General features: G+C 46.0%; 1 long non-coding RNA gene across 1 annotated transcript; it reads left to right on the forward strand.

Moving 5' to 3' along the window:
- Positions 1 to 266: 266 nt before the first annotated feature.
- LOC113458944 (uncharacterized) lies at positions 267 to 9,907 on the forward strand. The gene is made up of 3 exons (XR_003379707.2): positions 267 to 381; positions 8,105 to 8,158; positions 8,309 to 9,907. It is a non-coding gene; the product is annotated as an uncharacterized LOC113458944 (long non-coding RNA).
- The last annotated feature ends 1,757 nt before the right edge of the window (positions 9,908 to 11,664 follow it).

Raw genomic sequence — 11,664 nt, forward strand, 5'->3', positions numbered from 1 at the left:
GCTGTGCCCCCCAAAAGCTGCTCAGTGCACAGCAATGAGCCTTGGCCTGTGCTGGGATGGATGAGGTTGGATGTTTGGGCACCTGGAGGCTCTCCTGCTTCCAGCCCTGCATTCCCTGTGCTGGGATGGATGAGGTTGGATGTTTGGGCACCTGGAGGCTCTCCTGCTTCCAGCCCTGCTCTCCCTGGGCTGCAGCTCTGGTGAGGAAGGCTGTGCACGCTGCAAATAATGAGATGTACCAAGTTCTCCATGTTGCCAGGGAAACCTCCAGTTACAGACACAGCCCTTGAGCTTTTTGCTCAGTTTGCTCAGCCCCACGGACTGAGTAGCCCCCCATGGACTGCTGCCTGAACCCCCAGAGCCAGCACAGACATCTCCCAGGTACAATGCAAAGTCTGATGTGGGTCTCTGGGATGAAAGGGAGACCCTCTCCTGAGATAAACAGCTAATTTTCCATGTTGCTGTTCCCACTGGTGAAGAGCCAGTTAATCAGAGCCTTGAACTGGGGAATACTGGTGCCAGCTATATTATTGTAATATTGTTGGGTGTCACTGGAGTTAGTGGGGCAGCAGGGCAGTAGCTGGGCTGAAATGGCTTCAGCATACACGTAACCTCTGAAAACAGCCCAAAGTTGGGAATATTTTCTGTCTTTTTATGTTTACCATCTGAAATTATATCTCTCCCCCTCTTACCTCTGCTTTCCCTCATTCATTTATTGCTGAACTAGTTTTATAGATTTAATATTGAAGATTTACCATTAAGAATCAAATGTGGTTTTCTTGAAAGATGATGAAAATGATGTGTCCTGTAGTTTGCATTTGGACTGTTTTCAGGTGCTCTGCTGTCCAGATTAATTGATGGGTGGCAGGTTCCTGCTTGGTAATGGATGGGGAATAGAAAGGCAGATGACAACCAAAAACCTCAAGTTAGATTAGCAGAAAGATTAAAGCTTTTAAAGGAGAGCTGACACTGTGTGCACATGGTAATTATTAGAAAATATAAGCACAGATTTAAGAAAGCTGGATAAGCGTTGTAAAAATACTAAGGAAGCAGCTCCAGTGTTTTTATTTATAGAGGTAAATACCTGGGGGGGCAAGGAGCAGCATTCCCTGAGTTGCTGTGTGTTAAGGACAGTGGAAGAGGTTGGTATTTGACCCTGTAGGCAGGGGAATACTGGAGATATAAAAAGTCCACAGGGTGAAAGGTGCTCAACAAGACAGTAAAAACTGTCCAGAAGGAAATAGGCAATGTGAGGGAAAACATGCTTAAACTTGTTCTGGATTACTCTAGGCTGATTTGTTCTGAATGCTCCCTTTTTCCTCCCCTCTTTTTGGCTTTTACTGGCTTCTGTCTATTTCAAGGTTTAAAAAATATATATCAATTTCTTTCCTAAGCACAGAAAGTCAAAGAGCTGAATTTTAGCTGTTAAGCTAAAGCAGCCTAAATAAATGATCACTGCTCCATCAGGCAGCAAGTGTGCACCCATCCATGCTGCCCTGAGAGGGGAAAATTACTTCTTTTTCATAGGAGGACTGGGTTGGTTAAAATATTTAGTAGTTCTTTCAGTTCAGGCTTTATCATGAATATTCTCCTCTCAGTAGGAGGACAGCACAGATTTCCTTTGTGGCAGAGGGGAAACTCAACTGTTCAACACTGATTAAACCTGTCTTTGCTGCTCTAACTAAAATACACCTTCACTTTGGAGCCTTCCTTAAAAAGATAATGCATCTAGGTTGTGTTAAACAGAGAGATATGTTTGGGTTTTTGCTGGCTGGGTAATATATTAATTTGTAAAATTCCGAGAAAGGCAGCACTTAGCTGATACAAAGTGCGAGATTAAGTCTTTGGTGTGAAAAGTCCTCTCTTGAATTGACCCATCTGAGGTCAGTTCTCCCCTCTGGAAAGCCAGGGAACAAAGGAATCATGCCAGAGACAGGAGAGGGAGAGGCTCCCAGGCTGCTCCAGGGGCTGCAGAGGCAGAGCCCATCCCTGGCAGTGCTGGGAATTCAGCTTTGTCTGTGCTGAGAAATTTGGCCATTGTAACACAACACAAACACAGTTCCAAAGCTGTTTCAGTGAGCAGAATAGGCTCAGTTAGCAACTGGAATTCATGCTGGCGCTGTGTATCTCTGCTATTGTATTTTGCCAGCAGAGAAATGTGGCAAATAGAAGCAAGTGTATTTTTTTTTTTTTTTTAATTCCACCACTAGTAGAGCTTGGCAGAGCCTGGTGTGAGTTGCCAACCCCATGGCTCCAGGCACGGAGGGAGGGATTGGAGCAAACACCACATCTTTCCTGGGCTCACTGATAAGCTGAATGTGGGCACTAAGCAGAGGCAAAACCTCTCCCAAAGGACTTTTTGTTCCCAGAGGCATCTGAGAGAGGAAATATAATGCAAACTCCAATTCTCCAGTGTGGTTTTAGGAGTATATCTGCTAAATTCAGGGGCCTGAGGATGGGGGGAAGATGTCCACAAGCAAAACATGCCGAAAGAGAGTCCAGAGCCCATCACTGCCTGTGTCTCTGTTGGGTTCACGTGGCTGCTGTTGCTGGATGGGTCCAGGTGCCATCAGATTCCCCAGAGCCATGCATTTCAAGGGGAAAGAAAGGCTCTTAAATTAATTTTTTCCTGGCTTTCTGCAGAATGTGATCTCCAAATCCCTTTGGAAAGGGAAATTGCATACTGGTTTTCCTTGTTGGGCTTCATGAGTGGGGCATTTTTTTCTGCTCTGTGGTGCAACATGCTCTGTTCCTCACAGCTATTGACCTTGTAAGTGTGGGTGTTTGAGACTCAGCCACTTAGGCAGTTTTAGTTCTTTCCTGGGGCTTGATAGATTTTTCCTGAAAATGCACCATTACAAAAGTCTATTAAGTGCATTGGGCAGAGGTTTCTTCCACCGTGTTGTGGTGTGTTGCAATATCCTGTTTTACCTTCTCCCTTCCCCCTCGCCCCTCGCTGAGTGTGCCCTGTCAATCAGGCTAACATACCAGCAAGGCGTCGTGTGATAGGTGACCCTAGTACCTGGAGACCCTGCCCCTTCACCTGGTTGGTGACTCACCTGTCCCCTCCCCTTCCCCTGTCCTGAGCTTAAAATGTGAATGAGACCATGCGGCCTCCGTTCTGTTACCAGCAGTGGCCCAGTGCAGACATATCTGTGCTCATGGAATAAACATCTGGCTACCTTCTAGCAGAATCCGCTCCCTTCTTTTCTTCACCATCGCCAGAAGCTCTCCCCTGAGGTAAACGGAGTCCTGTCTTGTGCCCCGCTGCACTCTGCCGCCAGCCAAGGTATCTCTGGGGTAAACACCGCAGTGCTGCCTCTGGCCCAGCAGCGAAGGTCAGAATTGGCCTAGGCACCATCTAACTGGTTATATTGGGATACATATTCCAATACCACCGTAGCCCAGATCAGGTATGTGACGTGTTGGGGTTTATTCATCTCATTGCACATATTTTTAAAAGTCAGGCTCTTGGACTGAGGAGGGAGATGTCTGCCCCCTTTTACCTGCTGAAATGAGAAATAACTAGAAGCTGTCAAGCGGTGATGGGATAGGGATGAATCTGAGGAAGGAACAGAATCAGGGGAGAAATGTCAAGAAAGGAAGGCTGAAAAGAAAGGCAAATAATCTATTTGCTTTATGAGACAGGAAACACTTGTGGGGCACTCAGTGGGGTTTGTGGGGTGGGGTGCCACCTCCATGGCCCAGGGGAGCTCACTGGCCCTGAGAGCAGGGCTGTGGTCCCTGGGACATCAAAGCCCTGGAGCAGTCTTTGCTCTTCCCATCCCACTCCAGAGGCAGAATTTTCTTTTCCCATTTTAATGTGTGCCACTGCTGACAGCAGCATTTGCCCAGGCAGAAGTTGCTCTTACAAGAATTACACTCCTTTTCTAAAATTGCTTCCACCACCAAGTGCTTACAAAGAAATCAAATGGGCTGCCATGCCAGCTCTTAAATGAGAGCTGCTCAGAGAGCAGCTCAAGAGGTCTCCAGAGAAGCAGCAAATAAAATGTCTCTCCTGTTTTTGGACTCCTGCTCTGCTCTGAAGCAGGCTGGGAGCCAGCAGGGTGGGGGAGCCCTGTCTGTGGGTTTGGAGCCCAACACTGGGCAGGCTGGCTGGGCTAGCTCATTTTGAGAGCTGGCTTGCTCCTTCTCCCTCCATGCTTGGCTTTCTTTTTTATTTTAAAAGCTTCATTTGGAGCCAGAGCAGCAAATTGGAGGCCAGTTGTATGAAGACAGTGTGGGGAGAGACCTGGACCCAGAGCACGGCTGTGGCTTGTGGAGATGAAGCCTGCAGGGGAGGGAGAAAAAAAATAAATGCTTTGGGCTGGGAATAAGGTTGTTCTTTTCTTCCTTGGCTGCCAGAGGGATGCTGGAGGTTGAGAGCTACTGAAAAGCAGAGTCTTTCTGGCAGAGGGATGAAAACCTCCTGACTACAGCCCACTGCAAGGAGAATTTGGCACCCAAACAAAGTAATTCTGTGCTGAGGCACTCTCTCCCAAAGACTTGTCTGAGGGGAGAAAAATAAAGGGAAGGAGGAGAAAAATAGCCAGCAGAAAACCCTTAGAAAGAGCAGCTCCTGGTTAATGCTGCCCTGGAAGATTTGAAAATCAGTGGTGACCATTGCAAGGTGCTGCTCAAGGAGGAGAACAGTGAGCACAGAGCTCCAGGGTATTTGCAGGCTGGGTGAAAGCCATGTCACAACATGCAGAAGTAGAAATGTCACATTGCAAATCATGGGACAGGTGACAGCCTTCAAAATGTTACAGTGGCACTGCTAAATAGGAGGCCCAAAGTTTAAGGGTGGCTTGGGGAGATAAATGTGCTGCTGCCATTTGGTGAATGACCACAGGGGCTGTCACCAGGGCATGCAGTGACAGGACAGGGGGCAATGGCTTCAAGCTCAAGGATGGTTGGTTTAGATCAGATATTAGGAGCAAATTAGGGAGATGTTGGCAAAAAAGACTCCAGAAAGCCCATTTTTCTGCAGGAAACTCTTTGAATTGTTCTTTTCCACATCCATTCAGATTGAAATACCATTTTTTTCAGTAATGGGGTTGAATTAGCAAAATTATTTTTTTTCCTTTGAATCCATCAGATTGTAGGAAATGGAAACAAAAAAATTAATTTTAAAAAGGAATAGGATGGGTGTGTTTGCAAACATGATGCTTATTTAACATTATTTTCTATTCTCAAAACCAGCATGTTGACTTTATTATCAGCCAAACAGATTATGGTGTCTGTAAACCTAATATTGACTGCTCTACCCCCATTTCATATCTCCCAACAATTTTTGATTGCTGCTGAGAAGACATTGCTGGCAATTCAGGACTAGAATTTCAGAGAACACTGATTTTTCAGCAGAATATTATGAAGTGTTGAAGAGTTACTGAGAACCACCAGTCTAAGGCTGATGTTATTTATATCCTCCGTGTCTGGAGAAAGTGATAAATCTGCAAAGACAGGGGAGGATCATATCCTGCAGCCCATACTGTAAGGGCATTCCTTTCCCATAAATTGAAAACTAATGTTTATTTCTCTTTAATTAAATACTCCATTAGCCAAAGACTGTGTTAAAATATTTAAAAGGAAGTAATGTAATCAATATACCCACTGTGCCACTGTAAACATATTTCATATGCAGTAAGTGCCAGGTTTTCTCTCTTTGGTGAATTATGAGTGCTTTGAAAAGGATAGGTGGAACATTGTGGGTTGAGATGTTCTGTAAATGCAAAAATAGAATTTTTTCTTGTCTCTCTGAGGGCACTTCATCAAGCTGGTGTCTTGGTAATGCTCAGTATATTAATTGATTCCATTTTTCAGGGGGAGGGGTAGGCACATTTCTCCTAAAATCTTCATCTGCTTTTAGATACATGTGTGTGTGTGTGTGTGTACATAAAATTATTGTCCAAAGCAGAGGATTTTGTGCTCCCTTTGGTTTCACTCCTCATGTTGATTCCATCGCTCCTGGCCCTGCTCCTCTGTGGCCTCTGATGGCCCCTCAGGCAGAAGATTCTTCACATCTCAGACACCAGAGCCTTTCCAAAATATGCCCAAAATAGAAGGGAAGGGAGGAGAAGCCTGGCAATAACAGGTGGAGGAGTGGAGGGATTATTTTCTTCTTCAGTCTGGTTAAAATCAGGCTTTAAACCACTGAGGAAATAAATGCATTTTTTCCCAATAAAATAAATATCCTGCAGCCCCTCCTCCCCTTTACTGGTACCTGGAGGAGCTCAACCAGAAGCATAAAGTGCCTGATTTAGTGTTAACATGTTCTCAGAAGATACTTCCTCCCCTTGTTATTGCCTTGCAAAGCATCCATTGTACTCAGGTAATCAAGGGGAATTTTTGCATCCACTTTCTTTCCTCAGAAAAATATTCCTAGTGGTGTGATGATAGAAAAAAAAATGTCTTTTGCGAAGATAATCTATCAGTTGAATTAGTTTACATGTGATGTTAATGCCAAGAACCTCGGGCTGCTTAAAAATAATAAAAAATGAAATGTCAAGCAAATAAAAGTTAATTAAACACACAGTGAGAGAGGCTTAATTTTAGTCCTAAAAGGAGCTGAAGCTTTTGCAGAACATCTCTACGAAGGTAACAAAATCCCTCAATGAAAGGTGTAAAATATCCCCCAGTCCCTGGCAAGACATGAGCACAGCACCTGAAGAGCACCTGCACTCCAGACACCACCAGATGTGGCAGAGGTCATTTTCTGGGGGTTGGGGAAGTAAGAAAGCAGTGAACTAACACAGAACCTCCATGAATTGTTGTATATTACCAATATTCTTGAAAATCTCCATACAGAAGGAGCTCTGAGTTATTCCAAGCCCAATGCAACACAAGATTGAAAGGTCATCTCCTTTTCCCATGGTGTTGTGTGTTTCGCAGGAAGCCAGGCTGAGCTCCACGCTTTCCCCAGCATGCTTTTATTCTTTATTCCAGCATATCAGCTGTGCTGAAGCAAAGAGGAGAGCCAGAAGAGCAAATGAGACAAGGCAGCAAACACTGCAGCTTGGGCAGGTGGGGTTCTACTGAACCAAGTGTTTGCCTGATTTGGGCACAACAGCAAGGTTTTCATAGGAATGTTCACCTCCCTTGCTGAGCCTCCTAACAAAGGTGATAAACCAATAATTAAATGTTTCCCCACCACCACAGCTCCATCAAGGAGGCAGCCCACAGCTGTGTGCCCTGGTCCAGGGCAGCTCCCTGGGCTGCAGGGTCTGCCTGGGGCAGAGCTGCAGGAAGGGGCCACAGCCAATGTCTGGGGCTGTTCAGGACCACAGCTGGGACAGGGAGTGTCCTTAAAACATTAAAAAAAAAGGTATGAAAGCCCACAGAGCTGTCAAATGAAAATGAAGGGATACCAAAGGGAAATTACAGTGATGGGTGGGACTCTTCTGGTGGAAAACCAGGACCCCAAGCCTGCTTAAATGCCTCCAACCAGTGGAGAAGGCTTAAGGCTATAGGAAAATTAAAGGTGCCAGGACTTGTTCACAAACACCCCCAAAGTCACCATGAGGGTTGTGTCTTCAGGCAGCACAAATCCCAGGAAGAGATGGAGGGAGAAGAGAGCTTTGCTCCCCATTTTATTTATGTTAAAGGGCTGTATGCTACATTTCCTGATTAATTTTGAAAAGATATAAGTTAGCAACAGAAGGTATGAGACATGCTGTATTTAATCTTGGAGTCTGCAAGGCTTTCCTCACCCTTGACTCATCACAGATTCATGTGTGCTCTGGAATGTGCTGACTTTCTTAAAGAATGGGTAACATCATTTCATATCCCAGGAAGTGGGGCTGCCCAAAATGTCAGAGCTCCAGACTGGTGGGTTTAAGTCAGGCCCTTTTCTTCGGTCTTTCTCTGCATTCTGCATTTCCTTAGCACCATCTAGGAAGCATTTGCACAAAGTGGATGGCATTTTGGTAAACACTTCACATGTAATCTTTAACAATATAACAGCTTTGTTAGTCACTGTAACAGATTAAATGCTCCTTCTCTGAGCTGGCCTAGTTTGGAGGTTAAAATTATACAGCCTAAAAGGGGAAAAAAATGAGAAAAAACCCACCAAACATGCTCTCATTCTGTTTGTATTATTTTGCAGTACAAAAAGAAGAGAAGATCAGCATCATCAGGAAAGCAGACTTCATCTTGACAGGTAACTTTATTTTGAAATGTAGTTATTGGGCTAGACTGGCAGCATGGGTAACCCCTAAGGTTGTGTGTCCTTGGAGAAGGGAGCAGGAGCAGGGATGAACAAGGGGATAATAATGCAATGACTGTTTTTTCCATTTTGCTCTCCCTGTAGTTACAAAGAAGCTGACCTTGTTGCTCTGTTGATGAGCTTGCAGTGCAAAGAAAAGCAGCCAGCATTTGCTGTGAGATGCGCAGTGCATTAAATCCATGGAGACAGGAGCACACAGGCCCTTTGCTGGGTAATGGCAGGCACACAGCAAATACAGTCACATATCAAACCTTTCTGTTGGGGGGGAGCTGTGGGATTACCTGTACATCTTTATATGATCACTCAGTTAAAAAAGGAGCACTTTGGTGGCTTTCCCACCCTTGGCAGATGGCTTGGGCTGGCAGTGGGAGCGTGCAGAGAGCCAGAGGCAGCTCTGCTGGATGTGCCCTGCCCTCCTTTCCATTGTGTCCCTTCTGTATCCCCTGGCTCTCGTGGCTCCCAGCTGGCAGGGACCTGCACAGAGGTGCCAGCCAGCCCCAGGCAGGCAGGGCTGGCACTGATTAAGTGCCTCTCCCAGTGATGTGATATTAGAGGGGTTTTAACCAGCCCTGGAAAAAGACTTTTGTTTTGCTGTTGAACTAGTAAAGATTAGGTGGCATTTGAATTACTGCTTCACCCCTTTCATTTCCAAGACTATGAACATGTTTGCATTGGTTTCCTCACTCAAGAAGTCTTGTCTGGCAGGACTGGCCATCAGTCTCTCCTGATGCTGTCTGTTGTCCCAGAGCCTCCAGTAACTATGCAAAGTGCTGGATGCTACATGCTCATTCCAGATTTATCAGTGCAATTTGCATGTACTTAATATTTGTGCTTCACTGATGTAAAACTTGAATATTATTGGTTTATTAACTTTTTTCTGGGGGGGAAGGTCATTACTTTGCTTTATGGAGGTGTTTAAAATGTGCAGAACTTGATGTAGATGCTTTGATTGCATGCATAAAACTTGTAGGAAATACTGTAATAAAGCTCATAGAGCAGATAGTAAATGTCTTCATGTTTGGAAGGAACTGGATGTGCTTTGTGTTTCCTGATGAGTGGTTCATCGGTGTTAAGAAACAATTTTCCATTAATCAGGGTGTGTGTGTCAGCTGCAACCTGCCCCACATGTCTGTGTGGATAGGAAAAGGAGCAAGAGCCACTTTTTGTGAGCTAACCCCATATCTATATGGGTAGGAAAAGGAGCAAGTGTCACTTTTTATGAGCCTGGATCTCCTGCTGGGAACCTTCCATCACTGCCCCCTACAAGCCATAGTCTCTTCTCTCACAAACCATGCAATTCTTCAAATTTTCTCTTTCATCAAGCTAGCAAACAGTAAAACCGGCAAAGATTTATTACCAAAAATGCTTTATTTTGCATTCTGGTAGGATATGGTTGTGTCAAAAATATTTTAAAAAAAGGGAATTATGCTTGTTGGAGTAAGAGAATAAATCAGAAAATCATGCAGGGAAAATCTCCTGCCAGATGCAATATATGCGTCCAAACAGACCTTTGGTCTTGACCATGCAATGCTGGTGATCTCTTATGGCTGCTGAGGGTGCAAGGTGAGGAAGAATTGGACTGGACAAGGTTAAACAATCTTTCAATCCTCCTCTGGTACTGAACTCTACAATATCCTGAAAGATCTGTAGTTTATCTTCCATATATAGAGGTTTGTAGTGACTTATTTTCAGTTTGTGTGTTCTGAACTAGTGAAAGAAATGAATGTTGCACAGTTAATTCATTTATCAATCACATTCAGTAAATGGATTGTCTGATCTGAAACACAGAGGGAGAAATTAAACAGATTAATGTCTTTTCTCAGCTGCAGCAAAAGCTGTGATCAGAGCTGGATGAATTAACTTCAAAATGAATTGACATCACTTCTGCAGACACAAGTAGTTTCTGTCATGTTTGGGGTCATGTAACTCAATGTCCATAGAGCAGTCAGGCATGCTGGCAGAGCTGGGACTTTTCAGGGCATCAGCCTGTGTGGTAATTCATGCCAGCCTGCCAACATCCATCTTTTATTGGCCTTTATCCTTTCAGAGGAGGAGGAATGACTTGGTGTTTTCATCCCTCTCTGTCAGTGCCCAGTCATTACAGGAGAAACTGATGGTGGAGCCAGGATGTTTAATTCATAGATCAGAGGATGCAGCAGGGAAAGCTCCCTCCCATCTCCCTCAGGCCTCCCTGTGCCTCCCAGCCTGGAACCCAAACAGGCACCACTCCAGCCCTCAGGGGGAGCAGGAGGGGAGCTGACACACTCTGCTCTGACAGATCTGTGCTCAGGACTGGGGGCTCCACAAGGAAGTTGTTTTTGGGCAAGCTGAACCAGGTATGGTCCTAGAAATAGACCTTGCTGGAGGCAGCAGACATTCCAGAGTGTGCCTTGCCTTGTGTCCCATCACTGCTTGGAAGGGGCTGTCACACCTCTGAGCTCCCTTCCTGCTGCTGGGAGAGGGGGTGAGAGCTGCCCTAGGAGCGGAGAGTGAGAATTTGGGAGATGCAAACAGAAGGACTTGAGTTCTTGGTGAGCTCAGAAAACACATTCACATAGGCCAGGGGAGTGCAGGGTGCCTGCTTGTTGTCAGCTTCTGTGGTGGGAACCAACACTTGTGGAGAGACATGAAAGGTCTGGTTTTGGTTCGTCTGGGCCTCTGAAATGGTGAAAAACAGACACAGCCAGGAGAGAGAAGCCTGAGCTGGCAGAGGCAGTGACTTACCTGCCATGGGCAATGGTGTTCAACCCTGCCCAGAACCTCTGGGGTCACCTCTCAGAGCCAGGCACAGGGGAGGGGAGCAGCCAGGCTGAGCCACTGGGCCATCACCTCCTCTTCCTCCTGAGTGAGCTAAAAATTGGAGCTCCCAAAAGCAGGAGCAGCCCAGGGCTGAGCAGGATGTGAGGAGCAGCCCAGGGCTGGGCAGGTTGAGGGGAGCAGCCCAGGGCTGAGCAGGTTTTAGAGAGCAGCCCAGGGCTGAGCAGGTTTTGGGGAACAGCCCAGGGCTGGGCAGGTTTTGGGGAGCAGCCCAGGGCTGAGCAGGGTGTGGGGAGCAGCCCAGGGCTGAGTGGGTTTTGGGGAGCAGCTCCCATCCCTCCCATCCCTGCCTGGCTCTGGGCAGGCACTGCCAGCTGAGCAGCTCCTGGTGCCAAGCTCTGGCTTTGCTTTTGTGCAAGCAAGTTGCCCTCTGAGAACACAGAACTGCAGAGCTAATCTCTGTTCTTAATTTGCCATTAAAGTTTATTTTCAGCAAATTATTCAAAAAATCCACAGCACAGCTGTTCCACATTAATCTCCTCCTTCTTGCGATTTTTCCCTTTGGCAGGAGGCAGCTTCTGTGTCTCTGTTTGTTTGCTGCAGAGCCATGTACAAGAGACAGGAGCCTGGTGAGCACTTGGGGCAGGGAGAGAGCTGGGTTCCACCTGACAGGAATTTGGAGA

The sequence above is a fragment of the Zonotrichia albicollis genome, chromosome 14 (assembly GCF_047830755.1).
Source record: "Zonotrichia albicollis isolate bZonAlb1 chromosome 14, bZonAlb1.hap1, whole genome shotgun sequence".
NCBI classification, from domain to species: Eukaryota; Metazoa; Chordata; class Aves; order Passeriformes; family Passerellidae; genus Zonotrichia; species Zonotrichia albicollis.